Below are 24,318 nucleotides of genomic sequence, written 5' to 3'. Positions count from 1 at the left end.
TGCTCTGCCCTCCCTGCTCTACTCCCCCTGCTCTATGGGGGGGGTGTCTTAGATGGAGTGGAAGCCTCTTTCTTGCCAATATGGATGACACTGCATTGCAAATGTCAGTGCGTTATTATGCTACAAGACCCTTCCCCAGTTGACTGAGAGTGGGGAATGAAAAGGGGACAGTAGACCCTCCCTTCTTGTCCCATTGATGGTGATGTGGCTGATCAAGGGGTGTGGACTCAGAGAACATCTTCAGGCCGCTTTAATCTTTAATGATGTCACTGCTCTTGTCTGGATGGTGGGCCGCCGGGACTTCCAATGCGATGGTGTTAGTGTGTTTTGTGTTGGCTGGCTGGTTGGCCACCATTTAACTTTCTGCCTAGGACTTTGCTAAGACATTCCTTCTCTTATTTCCTTCATCCTCCTAATAGATAAAGAAGAAAATAAGGTGAGTGCTGACGACTTGACACGTATGGTAGTTGAGTTCTCTGCAATTTTCAGGCTTCGGTCTTATTTCAAAGGCAACCTACTCTACCATCTTGAAGTGTGGGTTGGGATTCACTGGCTTTTCCTTCTGGATGGGGGATGGCTCTACGAAGAAAGGAAAGCAGTTTCCAGTTTTATACATGTGATTTCCTTGATAGACTTCCAACAGGAAAAATTAACACACAATTGCACACTGCATAAACCTATTTTCACATGAAGACCCAGAGGAGGTACACCGGGGTCGCGGCTGATGCCTCACAGACCTACACATTCAGTGTTAAAATGTTCACATGCTGACAGCACAGTTCCATGGGGTGGGGTGCATGGAGGTTGGCTGGTCTTGTACCTTGTGTCTACTTGCTTTCGTACGCATGCATTGGTTATAGATTGTTAGGAGTAGTTCAGCTTCAAGCGACAAAAGCCCTCCTCATGTTGCTGGAACCATCCAGTTTCAGTCACTTTGAGGTCTTGCAAGAAGAAATAACGTAACCTCACCCCCTCTTTTCTGGCTTACCCTGTGCCACCGTAACTTAGATGGGTGCCGTCTCTGTGAAAAGGCTGGATTAACGTCTTTTGCTAATTACAGCTGATTTAACAGAGTGATTTGCAGGTGATTTAACAGTGGGGAGGCTTCGTGAGCGTGAAGAGTATTTTTAACCCGGCCGTGTGGGTTTGATAGCTGTTTGCAGGTGAGTTATGGGATTTGGAGCTTCCTTTGAGGCTGTGGGGAAGCAGTGGGAGGTGGAGGGGGACTGAGGCTGTGGAAGACTTGCATGTGGGCAGCCGTTGGGTGATTTGATCCGGAAGTGGGTTGGTGGTCGCCTTCCACGCTCTGATGACAGTTGTCAGTTGGTCTGCTTCACAGGGTGTGAAATGGACACGCTCCCTGTTGTTTGGGATGGGGAGGCTGTCTGGGTGCTGTTATGGGTACGGGTGGAGTCAGAAACTTGATCTGCAGGGCATTTATTCAGTCAACAATCATTTTTCGAGTGCTGTAGACCAGTTTCTCCAATTTTCATGTGCAGTCAGCTTACCGGGTTATCTTGTTAAAATGCAGATCCTGACTCAGTAGGTCTGATTCAGTCGGTCTGGGGTTGGGCTGAGATTTTGCATCTCTAACAAGCTCCTGGTTGATGCTGGTGCAGGCCCCACACCTGACTCGCAAGGCCAAAGCTCTGTGTCATTTTGGTGACATATGACAGGTGAAAACAAGCTTCTTCCCGCCTCGGTGTCTTACTTTCCCACCCACGCACCCAGATGCTCCTTCCCTGGGTCTCTGCCTGGCTGTCTTCTTCCTTTCATTCAAGTCTCAGCAGCAGTGTCACCACCTTGGAGAGACTTGTTTCCCTTGATGGCCCAAATCTAAAGTAGTTCCCCATCTCTAATTTACCTCGTACATTTCTCTGAGATTATCTTGTTTCATGTGTCTTTTCTGTCTGTCTCCGTGAGAAAATGAGCTCTAGGAGAGCCAAGCACGTGCACTTGGCTGTTTTGTTGACTCCTGTCTCGTCCTCCCATCCTCAGCTGTGCTAGCAGAATGCCTGGCATATAGTAGATGCTCAGTAAAATTTGTTGCATGAAAGATCAGAAGTGCCGTCTTTAAGGATTTCACTGGCTAGATGGAGAGACGGAAAAGTCAGTAACTAGTTGTGTCTGTGGTGTTAAGAAAGAGTGTAGGGAAAGAGTTATCGGTATAAAGTAGTGTGTCTTTAAAAAAAATCTCTCGGGGCCTCAGTTTCTCATCAGTAAAATGAGCTTAAGTAGCAGTGTCTCCCGCATACATATGTTGTAGGATTAAAAGAGATAATAGATATAAAACACTAAAACCCCAGTACCTGGCATAGAGTAGACCCTGAAGCAATACCAGTTACGATGAAAATGGTGAAGGTGGTGGTTATGCAGGGAAAGCCTGACTTTTCACTTTTCAGAGTGCCCTTTGAGCTCTCTTTCAAAAGGCAAGTAGTAATTCTTTAGGGCAGTGTATTAGATACCAGTGCTGTGTAACCAGTTGTCACCAATTCAGCAGCTTAAAACAACACCCATTTATTAGCTCCCAGCTCCTGTGGGTCGGGAGTATGGGCATGGGTTAGATGGGTCTTCTGCTTCAGGGTCTCTTTCAGGTCATGGTGAAGATGCCAGTTAGGGCTGTGGTGTCATCAGAAGACACAACTGGGGAAGGATCCACGTCCAAGCTCACATGGTTGCAGCCTGTTGCATTCAGGGCCTCAGTTCCTTCCATCTGTTGGTTGGAGGCCTCCCTCAGTTCCTTGCCAGCGGGCATCTCCATTGGGCAGCTCACAGTGTGGCAACTTGCTCCATCGAAGCCATCAAGGGAGAGAGTGATGGCCAAATAAAAGTTGTAATTTTGTGTGACATAATCACACAAGTGACATTTTTACTGTATTCTGTTAATTAGTAGGAAGTTGCTAGGATAGCCCTACTCAGGGGGGAAGGGAGATTACACAAGGCTGTGACTATCAGGATTTGGGGATCACTGGTGGTCATCTTAGAGTCTCTCCACCAAAGGCAGCAAGAGGAAACAAGACTGGGAGCGAGGATGCGTGGGCTCTGGTGCTGGCGTCACTGCTCCTGGCAACGAGCAAGGGTATGTCCCTCGCCCTAGCCTTCCATTTCCTCTGCAGCACACAGTGAGCTGAGGCATTTTCACATGGGTGCCAGGGAAGCTGGGGCTCCACAGAGGAATCTCAGGGGCCGCTGGGGAGGATAGAGGAGTTGGGAGGTGTACATTCCCTCCCCATCAGAGCAGCTTGGCTTCAACCTGTGTTCAAGATTGGCTCTTCTGTCCAGGGTTTTCTTTGAACAGAGACTTCCATGACTTAAAATCAGGTTGGAACCATTTGCGCCAGCTACCCTCGGAGGGCCCTCTTCTGCTGGCCCCATGTGGTTCCCTTAGGGTTCACAGTGGTTTGCGCCAAGCCCAGAACTGTAGACCCTGAGCCAGTTAATGACATTGGCATCATTCTCCCATCCAGAATTACGGGAAAGAGGGACCTGAGGCTGCACTGGGGTGGGTGGGGAGGCGAGTTACTGAGCTATTGGAAAACCAGTTTCCATGCTTGTGATCAGAACTGTCTATTTCATTCATTGGCGCTACTCACTCAGTCATCATTCCTTTGTTTATTCAACACTGTTCAGTGTCACTATGGGGCCTTCTCAGGTTCACCCTCAGCGTGTTTGGTAAATGCCAAGCACGTAGCCTAGGCAATTCCCATCCCAGCCACATCAGGGAGGGGTAGTAACTGAGGTTCTGCTCACCTTGTGGCTTGCTCCCCGGAGGAGGCCAGGGGACCCTGTTCCTTTGATCTCACTACATCAGGGTCATCGTCCCTCCCTTTTTCTGGAGGCCGCCCCCCACCCCCAGAAAGGAGTACCTCTGGGAAGAGTGGGAAGCATGGGCAGTGCAGATTAGTAGGGTAAGGAGGACTTGACCCCAGGAGCAGGAAATATATTTTGGTAATAGGGTTTTCACTTTTTAGACTTGTGGGTTAAATTCCACGAACCTAGAATAACCCAGGGAGAAGTCTTGCTGGTTTTCTAGACTAGAGGCACACACCTTTCCCTTTTCCTCTTTCCCCCTCACTTCCTGTCTTCCTCTGCATATTTTTAACTTGTATAAAAGACGTTGCTCAGAGTCTCAGAACTCAGAGCCACAGTGGGTCCTGGTTTAGGGACTAACTGCTACTAACCAGCTGTGGGACCACAGCCCAGCCGCCCTGGGCCCCGGTGGAGGTTGGGCTGCATGATTTTGAAGCCCCTCCTGACCTTGCCTGATAGGTAGGCTTCTGTCTGATTGCTGTGTCCAGAATCGTTAAAATGCATTGTCTTCCCAGGAGCCAACTCTCGCTCCATTAAACAGCTCCTCCCCGAGGCAGATGGAGCCCGCAGGGGGACTGTCCTCAAAAGCAACAGGTTGGGTGCTTGGCTGGCTCACAAAGGAAGTCTCCGGGGAGGTCCAGCCTCCCTGCTGCTCCTTGGGCAGGGGCTCTGGGCCCTCTCACAGCCCGAGGGGCGGGAGAGGAGCCCTGCCCTCTTGGAGAAGGGGTTACTGAGCCAGGGAGTGGGGGAAGTGCTCCCAGAGGCAGACCCTGGAACACTTGACAGAGGTGGAATGCAATCCTGGGATGAGCTCTGGAAGGACAAGAAAGACCTCCCAGGAATAGGAATGGTAGTAATACCAGCTGAGGCTTTCCTGACTCTTCTGCCTATGCAAGATAGTTACGTACATTATCAATAATACCGGGGATGACGTGGTGCCCCATTTTACAGAAGGAAACTGAGGCTCCGAGAGCTCAAGGGACCTGGCCCAGGTGACTCAGCTGGGAAGTGATGGAGCTGGGACTGGGAGCCAGGTTTGATTTCAAAGCCCGCCCCCCCTTTCCATTGCCCCCCGGCGAAAAGATCATAAGAGGGAAGCAAAAAGGGCTTCTAAGTCAGGTCACATTCACAGATAGGCACCTGGCGGTTAGGATTTGGACCGATCTTTTTGGGGGACACAGCTGAACCCACAATTGTGGGGATGCCTTTAAGGCGAGAATAGGCAGAAAGCGGGGGGTGGGGGCGTAGGGCTCACGCATAGCTGGGACGCCTGAAGCTGGAGAGGCCAGCTCACGAGGGCTTTTGGACCCTGCTGAGGACTTCGGACTTAGTTCTGGACTAGGCACTGGGCAGGGTGGGGGGCATGGAGTGTGGGTGTGGATGGTCAGGTGGGCGTGGTGAGCGCCGGAAGGAGGATGCATGGGACGAGGACAAGAAGAGTGTGATCTGGGGCCATCACGAGTCTTCTGTAAAACCCCTCAGGGAGAGACGAGCAGGGCCTGAACCCAGGCGTGGATGGAAGGGCGAGAGAGGAGGGGTGGGGGGTGCCTGGGAATTGAGGTGGCCAGGTGGGCAGGGCTCGATCTTGAAGGCAAAGGGCAGGAGAGGAGGGAGTGTCTGTTGGGTGATTTGAAGGAGTTAGTCGAGGAGGGTGGACTTGCCCTGGTAGGAGCAGAGAGCACGACGGGAGGAATAGCACGCGAGAGAGGCGTGGAAGCCTGGCCACTCCACCTCGTGGACCTCGGATTCATCTCCCAGAGAATGTGGGACCTGGCCTGGTTCATCTGAAAGATGCCTTCCGGCTCTAACATTCCGAGGTTTCTGTGATTCTGAACCAGTGCAGGCTGCGGCAATCAGAGGAGGCTTCGTGGGGGAGGGGGTCTTGACTTGGGGGAGGATGTAGAGGGCGTTTCAGGGGTGAGGACGGCTGATACTGAGGCCCAGAGCTGAGCTGAGTGCTTTGATGAGCCCGGAGAACCTTTCCCCAGCAGGGCAGCGGCAGGGCCTGTCCTCCTGTCTCGGGACATGCAATTACTGTCCCTCATCAATATTTCAGTCTCCGCTTTCACAGAGCGCCTCCCTCTGCCTTTCACCTTTGTCAGCAGCCTTCGTAAATAAAAAAGGAAGAGGCGCCGCCCCGCCGGCCCAGCCCGTAGGCCCGAAGACAGAGGGGCTTCCCAGGCCCTTGAAGCCTTTGCATTTGTTTGTAACTGGAGACAAAGGAGACTTCTGGAAACTGAGCCCCCAGTCCCTTCACCTGCAAACTGGGGGCTGTCATGCTTGTCCCCCAGTTCCTCAACTCCCCTCCCCACGGGTATAAAATTAATTCTGTTGTGCTGTCCTCCTTCTCTCCCTTCAGACAGAGACTCTTCATCCGAAGCCCTCAGGCACCGGGAGCACCTCGAGTAGAGACCTTAGAGACTTCTCAGAAATTTTTTTTTTAATTAAAATTTAATTGACGTTATCTAGTTTTTGTTTTGTTTCGGCTGCTCTGGGTCTTAGTTGCGGCACGCATGCGGGATCTAGTTCCCTGACCAGGGATCGACCCCGGGCCCCCTGCATTGGGAGCTCGGAGTCTTAACCACCGGACCACCAGAGAAGTCCCCAGAAATGGTTTTAACTGGTTGTCAGAGGCGGGGGTGGGCGGTAGGTGAAATGAGTGAAGGGACTCTAAAGCTACAGGCTTCTAGTTAAAACACAAGTAAGTCATGGGGATGTCGTGAATAGCATGGCGACTGTAGCTGACAGTGCTGTATTGCATGTTTGACAGTTGCTGAGAGAGTAGATTTTCAAAGTTCTCATCACAAGAAAAAATATCTGTGACTGGATGGATGTTGACTTATTGCGGTGATCATTTTGCAACATAGAAAAATATCGAATCCGTATGCTGTACACCTGAAACGAATGTTATATCTCAGTTTAAAAAATAGAAACTAGTAATGTCAGTTTAAAAATGGAAAAAATTTTTAAATAGTTTTAAGCTTCTGTGTAGGTGACTGCTTTTGAAGCAGAATCCTCACCTGCCCGGCATAAAGAAACGCTGCGGTTCGATTTTCCGTCGGGGGTCCGTGCGGAACCCTTGTCTCCTGTAAGTGGACAAGGCTGTGCATCTGAGGGCAGAGCTTATGTCACACAGGTTTGGGTCCCCCCACTGGGAGTCAGGGCTTGCGGTTCCTCGGTGTCACGCAGTGGGGTGGGGCGGTGCTCCCAGAACACCGTTGGCTCCCTCTCTAGCACTGCTCGACTGGGACACCTCCCTCTAGCATCTGCCTCTCTCAGCTGTGAATGCAGGGATAGGAACATTGTCTTGCTTGTGTTTAAATCTCTGTATGCTCAGAGCCTTATGTAGTGAGTATACAATAAAGGTCGGTGGATACAGATTAATGTGTCCAAGGCATTTTGCAAATACTTACTGAGCACCTGCTGGTGCCAGCCTCCCTTCCAGGCTCTAGAGATAAGAGCAGCGAACGAAACAGACACAGCCTGCTCTCCCGGAGCCTCCATTCCTGTGGGCAAGACAGACTATCCATGAATGAACACGTGTGGTAACTGACGTGATTTGGGGTGATGAGGGACCCCATTCAAGCAGGGTTAGGGAGCAGAGTGGGAAAGCTATTTTGGAAGGGATGGTTGAGGAGGGCCTCTCTGAAGAGGTGACTTTTGGGTAGGCACTAAAGGGATGTGAAGGGGTGAGCCAGGTGAAATTCTAAGGGAAGAGTGTTGGTGGCAGAGGGAACACCAAGGATGAAAGCCCAGAGGTGGGGATGAGCTTGGCAGGTTAGGGGAATGGTGGCTGGAGTGGAGCGGGAGAGCTCCGCAAGGGTAGATCATGCAGGCTCTTAAAGGTCAAGGTTGGCTTCATTTCCAGGAAGTCTGTTGACGCAGAGGATGACCCTGGGCATTTCCTGGCAGTCTTCCACGTTGTCTGCACAGAATAGAATCCATTGGTAGAAACGGCTTTGTGGGGTGGCCCCATGGGTGCCGTATGTTCTCAAGAACAGTTATTTGAGATCCTGCTACGGGGAGACACTGAGGCGCGGCACCAAGGACAAGGCAGACTCGGCTTCTGCCTTCTAGAAGCTCTGTCCCGCAGGACTCAGGCTCCCTCCAGCCTGCCCTTCTCCCTGCAGCTCCGACGGGCGGCACACCCCAAAGTGGGCTGGGGCCTGGGTTCCCCCGGTGGGCCTCCTGCGTGCGTCTGCGTGGTTCGGCATCACAGCGTTCCCCTTTGCGGATTGGTCCATCTGGGGGATTAAATCTAGCATCCGGATGCTTAGGCTTGGATCCCAGCCCAGCCACTCTGTGACTCCCGATCTGGTGCAGTGCCTGGAGCCATGTGTGAAATACATCGATGTTGAAGGAATGGGTGAACAGCGTGTTGCTTTGGGCAAGTCACTGAATCTCCTGGTGTCTCCGTTTCTTACCTATAAAGCAGGGATAACAGAGGATTAAATGAGATAGTGCTTATGATAGGAGTCTGAGTCGCTGTGCCCAGCGTGTAGCAGGTGTGCAGGAAACGTAACTGCTATTTTTATGCCGTTGTTCTGGTCGTCCCTGACTGCTCAAGGCTTTCAGAGCCTAGTTTCCTTTCCACATTCACTCCCCATCATATCTCTTTTTTTCTCCCCAAGTCTGTCCAAGATGAGACTCCATGATCATTTGCCAAAGTACTATTTTTTCCCCCCAATAAGACATTTGCCTTTTACCTCCAGGGGACTCTGATGGTGGGACTTGAAGGTTCCTGGCTGCACATAGTGATAAAAGTCAGAACCAGCTACAGCCATCTCTGAACTGCCATCCTGGAAGAGACTCCAGAGACCACCTTGTGCAGTCCCCATATTTTTTAGGACATTAGTAAATTGCTTTCTGTATTGGACTGATACTTGGTATTCTAGGAGTCTGCAGGCAGCGTGGCAGGGGTGGGGAGATATGAACGCGTGAGGATGCCAGGGCCCAGGGGAGGAACCGTGTGGTCCTGACATCACCCAGCGGCGGTTAGAAGCCTGACTAATGAGGGCATTCTGCACTTGGTGATTTCTTGTTCTTGTCAGTGGTCCCTTGAGATTGGGCTGGTCTCCAGATCTTTTCAGAGGTAAAGGAGCAGAACATAGTGTTCTGTCTTCAGCAGCCGTCGCATCTCTCTCAGCCGGGCAAGCTGGAGGGAAACGGAAACGGAGGCTGAGAAGTTGGGATGGAAACACGCAGACTATGTTTACGGAGTTTCTCTGAGCCATGGGATCGGCCATGTGGAAACTACGTTCTCGCTTCCTTGTGCATCCTCTTTTTTTTTTTTTCTCGTTACACGGGCCTCTCACTGCTGTGGCCTCTCCCGTTGCGGAGCACAGGCTCTGCACGCGCAGGCTCAGCGGCCATGGCTCACGGGCCCAGCCGCTCTGCGGCATGTGGGATCCTCCCGGACCGGGGCACGAACCCGTGTCCCCTGCATCGGCAGGCGGACTCTCAACCACTGAGCCACCAGGGAAGCCCCACAGCCTCTTTGTCTTCACTTCCTAGGGCCTGTCAACATTCCAGATCCTCCGGCCCTGCCCCACTGCAGCCCCTAGAGGTGTCTAGTCTGTGTTACTACAGCGTGGAAAGGACAGGGCTTGGAAGCCATTCGCTGGCTGTGTGCCCGTCCCATGGAGTTAAACATCACGACTCTGGGCCTCGGTGTCACTGCTCGATGGGAATCTAGAATGTCCCGCACAGACAGGTCATGAGGCTTCAGGGTCCCCGTAAATTATTCTTTCTCCGTTGCCTCTCCCAAGGTCTGTCTCAAAATCCATAGACATCATTATTGTCACTTGTGTCGCCTTTCTCTTCTTCCTTAGTTGCATTGAGGGCAGTGGGGGTCTTTCTATAAAGTGAAAGGTGCTCATAGTGGAAATCATTTTAGACCCTCACAGAAGTTATTATTGTGGCTCAGCAGCTGTGCAGAAATGCTGGGAAACCATTCCCCTGTCCCACCGGGTCCCAGTGGAGGAGAAACTTGTGACCCCACCTTGGGGGCCTGTGCTCACAGGGAGCTTGTAGGAGTGGGTTTGGGAGGGATCTTCCCAACACAAACAGCATTTTTTTCTCTATTTGCAGCAAGGGGATGGCTTTGAACCCATGAGTGTGGCCTTTATAACTCAGTGCTCAGAGTGTTTGAGCTAATAGGCCTTTAGAGATTCTAAAAGAAACCTCTGTTTGGGACTCAGTTCTAAGATCCTGAAAATCATCTATCAGGAGGGTCCTTTGAGCTGATCCAGGTACCAGCAAACACACCTCCCATCTCTCCGTAGTGTGACCACAGCAGACATCACCAGTGGATCCTAGCACTTTTCTCCACACTGAACTAGAATAGAGCCTTGGGAACCTCGCCCCACAGTGTCCAAGACTGAGAAACCCCATGCCTTTGCAGTTATAGAAATTGAGACCCGGAGCCTTACATATCCAGCTCAAGGCAGATCTTCTTGTTAGGTGGGCTGAAACATACACACACACACAAATGTTCATGCACACGTGAAGTTTATACTCATATAAAGTTTATATAAGCAGCTTTCATAATGTATAAACACACATGGATGTGTGTGTGTGTGTGTGTATAGTAATATATACATAAAACTTCTCCCCCTAGTTCTTCAAATCTGAGGTTCTCCATCAGGACCGATTCACCAGAGGCAAAATTTGCTGACGTCTCTGAAGAATCAAGTGTACCATCACTCCAGTAAAATATCGTAGCCGCTTCGGTCAGCCACATTAAAGCTGCAAGAATCTTCAGGAAATTGAGCCTCGTGGGTCAGATGGACCACATTTTGTGGAACAGGCGAAATGCATCTGAGATTGAGGGTGACTGACAAGTCGGGACATCTTTAGATAGGCAGGGAAGTGCAGTTACAAAATACCTTTGAGCTTCAATCAGGTCTGGCAGAAAATTCAATCCTTTTCTGAAAGGCAGAGAAAGGTTTGTTTTAAATGGTGAGTTTCTCTTTGGGTAGAAAGGTGTTCCTTGGGTGCGTGGGACTTGTGTCACTGCCCTTATTTCCCTGCCTCCTCTTTTAATATCCACCTTCCTTCTCCGGGAAACTTTCCCTCTCCTGACAGCCTGCAGCACCTCTAGTTACATTCCTGCTGAGATACACCGTCTTAGGTTCTGTGGTTCTGTCCTCAGTGAGACATTCCCAAGCTCCAGTTGGGCACGAGCTCTCTTGCGGATCTGACTCCCTTCCTGAGGTATGGAGAGGGGTTCCAGGCCCACCCTGAGCTGTGTGGAAGGTTTAGAGGCTAGGCTGGTCCATGCATTTGTGGCTCCCCAGGGCAGGTCACTATAGGGAAGGACTGGTGTGTCTGTTCCTTTCCACACCAGGATTCACAGGCTTGGGCTGGGCCCCGTCACCAGGGCTGCTATTTAGGGCTGGGGTCTCCTTGCCTTCCAGCCTCACGGATGCTTTGATGCTGACTGCATGCAGGAGCCAGGCTTTCCTCTCTCTTTGCAGTTTACTGATGCTCTTCTGTCTTGGCAGCTCCCGTTGCCATGCAACAGCCAAAGGTACCGCGCCAGTGGGCCCCTCCCACTGTCTGTGCATCAGCCCTGCTGTCTGTCCCCCTTAGCGCTCAGTCCTGCTGCAGGATGGGGATGGAGGGACCTGGAGCAGCAAGCGGGGCCGATTTTAATTGAATTCTGCTTGCTACGCCTTCACTAATGATCTGTACGTTAGCAACTTTGAACAGAGCTAAGATGGGGTGAGAGTGGCTAATGGCTGGTTACCTAGTTGCTTCCTGGGACTTTGAATGTCATCTTGACGTTTTACGAACGTGACTCTTTGTTGCTGTGGGGACCTCCCCTAGAAATACAGTGACAGCCGCAAACGGTCATGCTTTGTTATTACTTACTATGTGTTTGTATTCACTTAAGCGTGAAGGCAATATTAGTTCCATTTTACAGAAACTAAATCTCAGAGAGGTTAAGTAACAGCCAGGATCACACAGCAAGTAAAAGCAGAACTGGGATTCAATCCCAGGCAGTGTGGTTTTATAGTTTGTGCTCTTAACCAGTATTCTATACTGCCTTTCTACTTATAAAAGGTGAAACCCACCCTAGGGGATCTTAAAAAGCTAATGACCTACTTTTAAAGGCAGTGCTGCTGCTTTATGTATATAGCTACATTTATTAAGTACTTAATAAAGTAAGTACTTAAAACTGTGCTAGGCACTCTTTTAAGTGTTCTTATAATAGCTCATTAATACCCACAACGGTCCTGAGAAGTACTACTATTATTCCCATTTTAGAGATGAGAAAATTGAGGCAGGTGGAGATTCAGTAACCAGTCTAAGGTCATAGAGCCAGGATGTGACAGAGCCCGAATTGGAACCCAGTAGTCTTGATTCCATATTCTGCACACGTAAGTAAAACTACTAGTTTATAAAACAAAATAAGGCAAACTTCTTGACTTGGTGATTGGGGGGGAAGAAATTCTAGGGATAGAGAGGGACAGAAAACCCTCCGGGAGTTGCCATATTAGTTACTACAGCTCAGTCTATGAGACCCCTCATTTTTCAGAATGTTTTATATTCTGAATGAAAAAAAGAAAAAAGCACATGACAAATACAACCTGTCAAATTTACTTAAAGGAGCAATCATTAGGATTTGTGGGCAGTTTACTTAAAAAACCAGTCTCCCTTATGTTCTCAATATTCTGTCATGAGCAGTTGCTTTTAAAATTTAGAGAAGAACTCAGAGGATGTCTGATTCCATTTTGTAATCTTCCTAACTTGTTGCCTCGTAGCTGAGCACGTCGTAGGCACTTGGGAGCACAGTGCACATGCTGGATTGATTGAAAATTGAAGTGTTATGTGTGGGATTAGAAGATAATGAAGTGGGGAGATTCCAGGCTAGGTATTTAGGGACCACATTTTTTGGGTGCCTCCAGGGTACCCAGGCTATACCTTATCCATCTATTCTCCCACTTGTGGATCATTGGGGGATAAATTACAGCATTGTCGGTGATGGTGGTGCAGGTAGTATTGGGGTGATGCTGTTGACCATGCGGTGCTGGGAGCCCCCAACACCTGGCTTTCCCTCTTGAAGGCCGACACTCCATGTAGCCATGTTGATCCTGCTTCATAATCTTAGTTTACAGTTGGCAGAAGAGGACAAGATTGCGAAGGAAACCCTTTGCAGTCAGCGCGCTTGGCCATCCGAGCAGCTCCGCTCCACGTTCTGCCAAATTGCTATATTCAGAAACGGTTAACGGTTTTGACATATCTGATAACCTACAAAACCGACACGTCCTGGGTTTGATCTTCCCATCTGTGTCAGAGGAGCATGAAATGAGCATGCGAGCCAGGCTGTGATACAGCCCATTGGGGAGGATCTAAATTAAATTGGTGGCTCCCCTGCCGTCCCCCCCACCGACGGCTTTCCAGTCCCGTGTGCCCCTCACCACACCCCTTCCTCCCAAAGGGTTAAGTTACACAAGAGCCCAGGTGCCTGTTTCTCTCCTTCTCACCCTGTTTGTTCCTCTCCCCATCACTGTCTTCCTTGTTGATCTTATTGTCTAGGAGAAAGTTGACTCATTTGTAACATTTACCAGCCTCCCTCTCCCACTAGTAGGTGTGTGAGCAGCTGGGGGCTTTACCATCTGTGATCCTCCACACTTCCAGCAGATTCTCTTTCTACCTTTGCGGCGCTGTGCAACCAACCCAAGCTCCGCGACTTCTCTGTGTCCCATCTACCCACTCTCTCACACCAGAAATCAAGCTGGAGGGTGATGGGCGTGGGGTGACCTCAAAAAAACCCCCACTCATTTCCTTCCTTCTAGAAAAATGTGCCAGGCATTTAGTGTTAGGGATAGAGAAGTGAGTACACAGGGTTCCTGCCCTCAAGGAGCTCATGCTTTGGGGAGGAAAGGCAACAATATGGGTGTTCCTAATTGCTGCAGTTTATCGAGCGCTCAGGATGTACGAGGCACCGTGCTTTACCCAGATGATCTCATCTGCTCCTCACAACAACCTTGTGAGCTTAGGAAGCCTTCTCATTTTATTTTATTTTTATTTTTTGGCTTTAGGTAGTTTAATAAAAATTTGGGGACAGAATTTCTTTCAACAGATGCACTGCTAGGCCCCAAATGGCCTTTTTATGGCCGGCATCTGCTTTGACTGTCAGGGCCTTCCTTGGACGGCAGCCCTTGGGGGCTGGGGGCAGAGCAGTGGGGTCTCCTAGTTTTGCCCCGTCCGCCCTAGCTTTAGTGGATATCATAAAGGTGAGAGGAGCTGGGAGCGGAAAGAGCCTCATTTTGGAACTTAACCTTTGCAGCAGATAATCCGCAGAGCTTTTGGTGTCTTTTCTTCGCTCCCCTTCTTTCCCCTCCCCCAGACACAGCCTTCTAGGAAAAACAGTAGGGAAGGGATAATGCTTGGCACCGTTGGGTGTTCAAAGCTCTGTACCCAGGCCAAACGCAGGCACAGAACGTTGGGCCACTCGGGGCAGGCTGGGTGCGTGGAGTCCCATCTGCCCCCGAGCCCAAGGCTGGATGCGGTAACGGACAGGCACGTCACGTTCCGGCTGCATCAGCCCGAAGCCGTACCTGCCGAGGTCAGACTCGGGCATCTCCACGTCCGGGCTGATCAGCTCCAGGTCAAAGCGCTGCTAGCACGAGGAACACGAATTGTTTGGTGCTGCTGACGGCGTAACCCCTCCCCAGGCGCTGGTTGTGCCCCGCTCCCCAGGGCATGCTGTAATTTTTCAGTCGCTTCCCATCCTTGTAAAAGTCTTTCTTCTCTGATCCATCAGGGTTCAGGAATCGGTTGTATTTAAATACCTCTGGGGCTGTGTAGTTCTCCGGGTCCTTCTGGGGACTCAGGAAGGGGAAGAGGAGGAGGCAGTCGCCACATCGCAGGGTGAATTCCCGCCCATCTGCCACGGGCAAGGTCAGGTCCGCCACGACCTCGCGGGTGATGAAGGGTGCAGCGGTGAGCCTGAGGCCCTCAGCACGCTGTCCAGCACAGGCACGCTGTCCAAAACCTTCCGTGGGAGGGTGGTCATCTGCGAAATGGGCTGCTCTACTCGCAGGAGAATAGGCTCCAGCTCTCCACGGACAGCAGCAGGGCCTCGGGATTCTTGAGGAAGAGCAGGGGCCAGAGGCAGCGGGACCCATGCTCCCCTGCGTGGCCCGGAGCTGCAGCGCCAGAGCCCGCGCCTGCATCTGCTCCGACACGCCCGCCTCCTCCAGGTGCAGCAGGTAACTCTCCAGCCATTTGCTCCGATGGGCCCGAGTGGCCGGCCTGGCTGGGGACGGCAGCTTCCACAGGCGGCCTTGGACCCTGCACACCTGCTCCCTATCCCCCAGTGACAGGGGGCCACGTGCCAGCTTGGGGCGCAGCAGGTCGAGCTGGCGGAAGGCGTGGAAGCCGTTGGCTGAGTGGATGCCGTCCTGGGCCTGGCTTTCCCGGATGTGGGGCGCTGCCTCGACACCCTGCAGAGTCAGGCAGCGGCTCCGAGCGGGCAGCTGTAGGAGAATTCGAGGGGTCCCGTCGCATGCCAGCCACCGCCTGCTTCCCTGGTGTCACCCAGCGGGGCAGTGTGGAGGTTGGCATACACGGCTTCCGTGTGCGCCTGGAGTTCCTTGTGGAGGAGAGTGGGTTTCCTCTTGGACTTTTCATCGCTGGGGCTGTAATGCGGAAGCTGTGTGTCAAAAATCCTCTCCATGAGGAAGACGGCGTAGGCGTGGAAGTCCAGCCTGGTGCGAGGCTCCCACACCACCGTGTCATAGGAGTGTGGGTCCAGGAGGACGGTGGCATACCTGCCCCCCACCAGCACAGTAAAGATATCACCGTGCTTCCCCTTCATCCTAGTGAGGAAGCTGGCAGCATCTTTTCCAAACTCCAAAGTATAGCCCAACCAGGGGATACTGCCCTCCGGCGGAGGCTCTCCAGGTCGCCTCTCTGTGAGCCGGCTTCTCCCGAAGGCTCTCCAGGTCGCCTCTCTGTGAGCCGGCTTCTCCCGAAGGCTCTCCAGGTCGCCTCTCTGTGAGCCGGCTTCTCCCGAAGGCTCTCCAGGTCGCCTCTCTGTGAGCCGGCTTCTCCCGAAGGCTCTCCAGGTCGCCTCTCTGTGAGCCGGCTTCTCCCGAAGGCTCTCCAGGTCGCCTCTCTGTGAGCCGGCTTCTCCCGAAGGCTCTCCCGGTCGCCTCTCTGTGAGCCGGCTTCTCCCGAAGGCTCTCCAGGTCGCCTCTCTGTGAGCCGGCTTCTCCCGAAGGCTCTCCAGGTCGCCTCTCTGTGAGCCGGCTTCTCCCGAAGGCTCTCCAGGTCGCCTCTCTGTGAGCCGGCTTCTCCCGAAGGCTCTCCAGGTCGCCTCTCTGTGAGCCGGCTTCTCCCGAAGGCTCTCCAGGTCGCCTCTCTGTGAGCCGGCTTCTCCCGAAGGCTCTCCAGGTCGCCTCTCTGTGAGCCGGCTTCTCCCGAAGGCTCTCCAGGTCGCCTCTCTGTGAGCCGGCTTCTCCCGAAGGCTCTCCAGGTCGCCTCTCTGTGAGCCGGCTTCTCCCGAAGGCTCTCCAGGTCGCCTCTCTGTGAGCCGGCTTCTCCCGAAGGCTCTCCAGGTCGCCTCTCTGTGAGCCGGCTTCTCCCGAAGGCTCCGTTTAAGGGCTGGCACAGCACAGGGCTGGAGGAGACCAGTGTGCCCCAGCCCTCTCCCACTCCAGGTCTGAGCCCACAGACGGGACACAGGAGCGGCGATTTTTGCACAAGAGGCAGGAGGGCAGGATGGTTATGAGCCTGACTTCAGCACCACACTTCCTGGCTTCAAACCCCAGCCATGCTTCTCGCTGGCCGCGTGACTGCTTCCCTACGCCTGCTTCCTCACCGCGTGCGCCGGCGGGTCAGCAGCAGCACAGCCAGAAGCCCAAAGACCATGGCCCAGGACATGGCAGGGCCGGCGACCAGGCTGCGGCCGCGGAGCGCTGTCTTCTCACTTTAGAGATGAGAAATGGCAGGGGTAGTAGGTAAATTGGCCAAGGTCACACGACGGGTAGGTGGTGGACTCGGTCCTCTGTCTTCAGAGGAGAAAAAATGCTGTTATTATTATTCATAACAACATTTATTGACTATCCACCACGTGCCATGTATCAGGTGCCTACATGCGTGCTATCTTTCAGTCTCTCTGAAATACTCCGAGGATGGTTTTATCAGACAGTCATGACTTGCTGAGGACAACATGGTAGGAAGTGGCAGCTTGGGGCTGATACCAAAGTTGGTCTGATTCTAGAACTTCCAGGCTCCTAACCCCTGGGCTGTATCACCTCTCATTAGAGCAGGTTCACCATCAAACCAGCCACTTGTTAGAATGAAAGAAAGAGCTTTTAAACTTGGCTCCAGGCCCACAGGCATGAATGGGACCGTCTCAGGGTACCTGGGTTCCATGTTCGCCCTGGCTGAGATGTACGATTCAGGCATGAAGTATTTTGCAGTGTGCCAGGCACTGTTGTTGCCGTGAGCCGGGCAGGGGGTGTCTTAGAGCTTGACGTTCAGGAGGAAGGGAACTGTGATGAGGTCCCTTCAGGTCGGGGGATCAGTGCTCTAAGGAAGACACACAGGATAATGGGATGAAAGGGATGCTGGAGAAGGCCTCCCTCAGGCGGGGCAACTGAGCTGCAGCCCGAGTGACAATCTGGGTGAAGAGGGTCTTGGCTGAAGCATAGAAAGTTCTGGAAGCAGGAACAGCTTGACCGTAGGAAGGAACAGAAATTCCTGGGTGTCTTCTGAGATCTCTGAGTGGTTCTGTGTGGCTGAAAGGTGACATCAGTGGGTGAGGTGGAATGCAGTCTGCAGACCGTCCTGCCTGAGTCACGGAGTCCCCACGTGGCTCCCTTCTGAGGGAGGCCGTTCCGGGAGCAGCAGGGTTGGAGGCCTTTCCGATAGAGAGTGGAGAAACTCACTTTTGAAATAAAAGGGTTGGCTTCTCAGAGACATGCTTGTCACCTCTAAGCCGAAGGGCCGTGATTTGTAATCACAGGGTGGGTGGCACGCACAAGTTCTAGTCTTTTCTTAAATAATAAAAGTGTGAAAACGGTCATCTCTTAGATTTGTTCCCTACCAAGTGCCCCCAAGTGCAGCGTATTAATAAATACAATAATAGTTAATATTTCTTAAGTGCTCCTTGTCTGTGTTCCAGTGGGTTGAGAGTTTTTCTTGCATTAGTCTCTTTAGTCCCCATGAGAGCTCTGTGAGCTTAGTACTCTTTTTTTTTTTTTTCCTGGTACGCGGGCCTCTCACTGTTGTGGCCTCTTCCGTTGCGGAGCACAGTCTCTGGACGTGCAGGCCCAGCGGCCGTGGCTCATGGGCCCAGCCGCTCCGTGGCATGTGGGATCTTCCCGGACCAGGGCACGAACCCGTGTCCCCTGCATCAGCAGGCGGACTCTCAACCACTGCGCCACCAGGGAAGCCCGCTTAGTACTCTTTTTATTCCCCTTTGAATGATATGGAAGGTGAAATGTAAAGAGCCCAAGGCCACACAGTTGGGAGAACAGGGCCTGGAACCCCTCATGCAACAGCCTGAGGTGTCAGCCAGGGCAGGTACTATCAGGCCCATTTTACAGAGGGAGAAGACTGAGGCATGGTCATGAAAAGGGTGTGGAAGAGAGTCGGGCCTGGAATCTGGGTGTTCTGGTTCTGGCGGAAGGTCCACTAGCCGTGGGGAAGGTGGTGGAACCGCACTCTCTCCTTTGCCCAGACTTATTCAAGGATTCAAAGCCAAGGGCCTCCTTGAAGTTGGGAAAGAGCCCCTAGCAGCCTTCACTGGGGAGCAGGGGCTGGCGGCAGTCCCCGTGGCCACACCCCTTTGGCTGATTCTAAAGCCCACGTAAGGGCTGCATCCGGTCCACCTAACCCCCTGCTCAACCCTTTAATACACCCCAAGTTCCTCCAAATCACCTGGGACATTTTTAAAAGGGCACATTCCTGGGCTTTGAGAGAGGCCTGTTGAATCAGGATCTTGGTCATGGGACCCTGGAATCTGCATTGACCTCCCCCCAGGCAGTCCTGAGGGGCGTTCAGGTTGGAGAACCACTAGTCTAGGTCTCAGTACTGAGCCCTTTGGGAAGGGTGGAAATGGCTCTGGATTTCCTCTAAGGCTCTAGGCATGATGCTTAAACAAATTTCGTGGTTACTTTGGCCAGGGGAGAGGCTATTATCATCGGCCCCAGACATTTTGGGGACAGGCTGGAAATAGCTCGCTGGCTGAGTGTTTCTATTTTGTATCAGTATGATTAGGTGTGTCTGGGGGCTGCAGTCTAAGTCTTTTTTTTTTTTTTGGTATCTTTAAAAAAATTGTGGTAAAATATACATATCGTAAAAGTGACCATTTTAACCATCTTTAGGTGTACAGTTCGGTGGCATGAAGTACGTTCACGTTGTTGGGCATGCAGCCCAGTCCAGAGGGCTCCTTTTGGAACAGTCTAGGAGGGAAGGGCTGTGTACACATTAGGTGCTTAATAATTTCTTTCAGATGACAGTGGAGCAGCGGGGGTTATTGGGGTGATGGGGTAAATTCTTAAGCATTAAGTAAGCATCCCCGCTTCAGACTTTCTTGTGAGCCACTTAACCTCAGTCTGAGATGCTGGTGGAGGAGATGCTGGTGAGCTATGTTTAACGTTCAATTTCTATTTCTGGGCCAGGCAGGATGATGAGTTCATTGTCTGGTCAATGCCAAGGGCTGGTTGATGCCAAAGGCAACTTCCCCTGCCTCCCCCAGTTCCCCAGCAGAATAGAGGCTATCTCTGTAAAGAATCCAAGTTTCCCTCCTATGTGTGTGTCGCTAAGAGGCAACCCACGGTCACAACTGGGACTAGGGTTTCAGATACTGCCGACTCAAGACTGATTGAGTTGAGAACTAAACAAATGGGCCTTTTTATATTTAAGAGGAGATTTTTTTTTTTTTTTTTTTTTACCGTGTGTCAACGAAAGATCTGTAGACCATCTTGATATAAATTTCACACTGCTGACTTCATACGTAGGAGAGCGCTCACGACCCATTTACATTTTTTGGTGCATTTGGGTTCATTTCTGTGGTTACCACTCTGAGGAGGCCTACAAAAGCTGGCTTGTTCAGTGGTGGAGCACGTTGCCAATGGAATTTGGTGAGCCTCACAGCAGTGGAGGGGAGGGCGTTGGATCAGCACGTGCACTGAGTTACAGAAGGATTGAATTTTGCAGCTGGAAGGGAACTTCTATAGAGTAAACCCCCTTATTTTTTTTTTTTTTTTTTTTTGCCGTACACGGGCCTCTCACTGCTGTGGCCTCTCCCGTTGCGGAGCACAGGCTCCGGACGCGCAGGCTCAGCGGCCATGGCTCACGGGCCCAGCCGCTCCGCGGCACGTGGGATCTTCCCAGACCGGGGCACGAACCCGTGTCCCCCGCATCGACAGGCGGACTCTCAACCCACTGTGCCACCAGGGAAGCCCACCCCCCTTATTTAAAGATGAGGAAATTGAGACCCAGAAAAGGGGGTGGGTGCTTACCCAAGGTCACCCTGCTAGTTAGGAACCCAGCCCAACACGGGCCTCCTGGTCCCCAGCCCACTGACTTTCCGCTGCATCAGACCTTTCTAGTCCTTGAGCTCTGGCTTCCATTGACTGGTTGGCTTTGCAATATTAAAAAAAAAACCTGAAGATAAGTTTTCCTGGAATGAGAAGTCTTTCCAAAATCATTTATAGATTATGTGCCTTCTCCAATTGCCTTTTCCTGTACTCGGGTAGAATCAATCTTTGCTCCTGGGCAGACGTTTCAGTTTCTTTCCTAAGATCTTTATCTTCCTGATTACGTTTTGGAACCCCCTGCCTCTGTTCTGATGAGAGCCCTGGGCACCGAGGCTCTCTTTCCAGGATGGCAGCACAGCTGGTTTGAAAAGTGGAATATTGAGTCATCAGCTTTCTGGCGTGGCGTATCCTTTCCCAGAATTCTGAAGTCCCATCTGATGTTATTTAGTCACTGTCCTTTCAGTCTGGGAAATGATTCAGATATAAGCTACACAAAGAACTCAACAGAGCCCTCTGTGATAGGGGTTCTTGAGGAGACATGGAAAGCTGGCTCTATTGTTTGGACACCAACCATCGCTCGAGAGCCAGACCCCTCACATTCCTGAGTAAAAACTTCTAGGAAGGTTCTGGGCTCTTGTGATGTACAATCGTCTCAGCTGCAAAATCAGAGTAATTGATTGACTAAATATTGTGTTTATGGAGGACTTATTTTGTACTGACCCCACTCAAAGCAGGAGGTACAAAAAGGAATTTAACATGGTCTCTGACATAAGGAAGAAGCCATGAGTTGGTGCCTGGGTATCTATTAAGGGGCTTTATTACATGCTTCTGTTTTCTTGTTACCCTTAAAGAATCAGAGAAGGTTGCTAGAAGAACAACAAAGGGCACTATTGAGCCTTGAAGCTCAGTGAGGGCTGATCTATTCTCTTTCACCTCTGTGGTCCCAGGACAGTGTGGATGCTCAAAGAATATTTCTTTCCATGCACAACCCCTCCCCCGCCTTTTTTTTTCTGTGTGTGTGGTATGCGGGCCTCTCACTGTTGTGGCCTCTCCCGTTGTGGAGCACAGGCTTCGGACGCGCAGGCTCGACCATGACTCACGGGCCCAGCTGCTCCGCGGCATGTGGGATCCTCCCGGACCGGGGCACGAACCCGTGTCCCCTGCATTGGCAGGCGGACTCTCAACCACTGCGCCACCAGGGAAGCCCTCTCCCCCGCCTTTTTAAAACAAACTTCCATAAAGGAGGCACCTTTTGTGCAGAGGGATGAGACTGAACCTGGGCCTGTATTACCTGGGTTTGAGTCTCTGTTCCACCACTGAGCTCTGTGCCCCTGAGCAAGTCACTTATGTCCCTAAGCCTCCATTTCCTCATTGATAGAATGGAGGCGTCATGATTCATCTTGGGACCGTGAGTACATCACTGAACCTTTCTGATCGGGGATTTCTCCTTTTTAAAACAAGAGGCAGTGAGCATGCGTGTGGAGGGCCCACTGGAATAGGCATACAGCTAAACAAGTATTCATTGTTATTCATTCCGTGTCAGGAATGGGCTGTTTTACTCTTTCACCTCCAATGGAGTTTCAGGAGAATACGTCCATTCCAACACAGGTAACTTCCGATTGCCAGTGTGTTGGTGAATCCCCTGGGCTGCATCCCTGCCCTCCCAACCCCGATTCTGCTGCCATGCTCACAAAACACAAGGTCGTTGGAGAAACTTTTGAGGCCAAATGTAACTGGAGATAAAAGCTGAATGTTCAAGGAGCCCGCTTAGCAGCCCCAGCTGACCAGAAGCAACGTTTTGGATCACCTACTGCTTCTGAATGGCTTGGGTCACCACACCCTCAATTATCACCGGCAGTGATCATTGAGAGGCACAAAGAATGGTTATTTACAAATGGTTATTTGTAATCGAAGACCACAGATAATGGTCACATAAGGTCAACCCTAGGTAATCAGTCCCTTTTATTTCTTCTTTTTTAAAAATTTCATTTATTTATTTATTTTTGGCTGCATTGGGTCTTAGTTGCTGTGCGCGGGCTTTCTCTAGTTGCATCGAGCAGGGGCTGCTCTTCGTTGTGGCACGCAGGCTTGGCTTGTTGCGGAGCATGGGCTCTAGGGTGCGTGGGCTTCAGTAGTTGTAGCACGCGGGCTCAGTAGTTGTGGCTTGCGGGCTCTAGAGTGCAGGCTCACTCGTTGTGGTGCACGGGCTTAGCTGTTCCGCGGTGTGTGGGATCTTCCTGGACCATGGCTTGAACCCGTGTCCCCTGCATTGGCAGGCGGATTCTTAACCGCTGCGCCACCAGGGAAGCCCAGTCCCTTTTATTTCCGATAGACATTTGAAGAAAAGGCTTGAATTTTGAATAAAACCATTTGCTTTTTGCTGTCACGGCCCTTCAGTTATTTCATTAAGGGATTGAAGTCAGAAATCATTTATGACTTTTCCCCCATACATTATAGATTTGGGGGATAAACTATCTTTGGGGATTTCTGTTAACAAGAAGGAAGAGTCTAGGCTTAAGCAAGAGTATAAAAGAAAATTGAAACTAAAAATTGGTTTCTCGATTTGACTAAAGTAAAGCCAAAAGCTTTGACTACATGCACGGGCCAGCATAGTGAAGGTCAGGATGTTAAAACAAAAATGTTTAATTACAAAGTTTAATTACTTAAGTTTAAGTTCGACATTGGGCTGCCTGTTTCCAAATACCCTGAAGCTCAATTATGCTCATCGTGAAAAGCGTGTGTTGATGTGTATTGAGATCAGAAGGAAGTGAAAGGCCAAAGTGCTTTCCCTCTGTTTCTGTGGCCCTCCCACTTCTGTCCTGATTTCCCTCTCCGTGAAGTCACTCGCCTTTGACCTTGGACATCCAGGAGCTTACTTCTCCCATCAGAACCTCTTAGAAGCAGATGCTTCCTGCATCCTCGCTCTTATGGACTTGGGTCCTGCTCCCAGGATGCTGACCTCCTTGACCTTCTGCTGGAGGAATAACCTCAGACTTGGTCAGATGGAGGATCACCGGGAAATCACTATGATCTATTAATATTTTTGAGTATTAGTATTATATATCAGCGTATGTATATATCTATTCATATATATGTCAAGCATAACTGTGTCAACGGTTTAACAAAGTTTATGGGAGAAAAGCTTGATAATCGAGAAAACTCTACCCCTGTTTGTTGCTTTTGATGTTGTGGTTTTTCAAACGTTTCGAAAGCTGGTTGTTATTTGATTTAGTGGCTTAACATTGGAGACGCTGTCTGGGATTTCTGGCCTCAAAAATTCTATCACCCTGGGCTTCCCTGGTGGCGCAGTAGTTAGGAATCCACCTGTCAGTGCAGGGGACACGGGTTCGTGCCCCGGTCCGGGAAGATGCCACATGCCGCGGAGTGGCTGGGCCTGTGAGCCACAACTACTGAGCCTGCGTGTCTGGAGCCTGTGCTCTGCAATGGGAGAGGCCGCGACAGTGAGAGGCCCGCGCACCGCGATGAAGAGTGGCTCCCGCTCGCCGCAACTGGAGAAAGCCCTCGCGCAGAAACGAGGACCCAACACAGCCAAAAATAAATGTAAAATAAATAAATTAATTAAAAAAAATTCTATCACCCTTAGGGCTAACATCTTTAGCCACTTTGCTCTACCCTCTGGCAGTGAAGTCCAGGCAGTTATTTGGAGGAGGGTTGGGTCTTATAATAAGGGGGTCTTTCTTGGTTCTGCTAAAGACCGCTACCCGACTCTGCCCTGACACTCACAGGGTGTGGTGGCTTCCAGTGTTATTCAGGCCACTGGTTCAGGGACCTTGGCGTTGTGATGAATGGCTTGGGTACCGGGCTATCTCAGGGGGCTGCTTATCCTGGAGCCTCCTGCCTGCACCCGAGCGAGCCTTCTCTTTGGGGTCACCCTCAGAGGGTACAGGGCATTTTGATGCTGCGGCACTGTGTCATTTGGACTTGAGGATATTTATCTTGGCTTGGAAAAGAAAGCATTAAATTTGCGGTCAGGGGAGACCGA

The 24,318-nt window shown here is 51.2% G+C and overlaps 1 protein-coding gene and 1 pseudogene across 4 annotated transcripts in view; one reads left to right on the top strand and one right to left on the bottom strand.

The window, feature by feature from the left end:
• The window catches only part of CHST11 (carbohydrate sulfotransferase 11), a 285,984-nt gene that overhangs the window by 95,242 nt on the left and 166,424 nt on the right, over positions 1-24,318 (top strand). The window contains exon 2 of one of the 4 annotated variants that reach the window (XM_060164729.1): positions 12,082-12,194. The exons of the other annotated variants lie outside the window; for them this stretch is intronic. The gene's annotated coding sequence lies outside the window, so the exon portion shown is untranslated. The remainder of the gene's footprint in view (positions 1-12,081; positions 12,195-24,318) is intronic. 4 annotated transcript variants of the gene reach the window in all.
• Positions 14,212-16,707, bottom strand: LOC132528924 (prostacyclin synthase-like; annotated as a pseudogene).

The sequence above is a fragment of the Lagenorhynchus albirostris genome, chromosome 11, assembly GCF_949774975.1.
Source record: "Lagenorhynchus albirostris chromosome 11, mLagAlb1.1, whole genome shotgun sequence".
Lineage (NCBI taxonomy): Eukaryota > Metazoa > Chordata > Mammalia > Artiodactyla > Delphinidae > Lagenorhynchus > Lagenorhynchus albirostris.
Note: the sequence above shows the minus strand (reverse complement) of the source record. Positions and strands in the feature narration are given on the sequence as shown.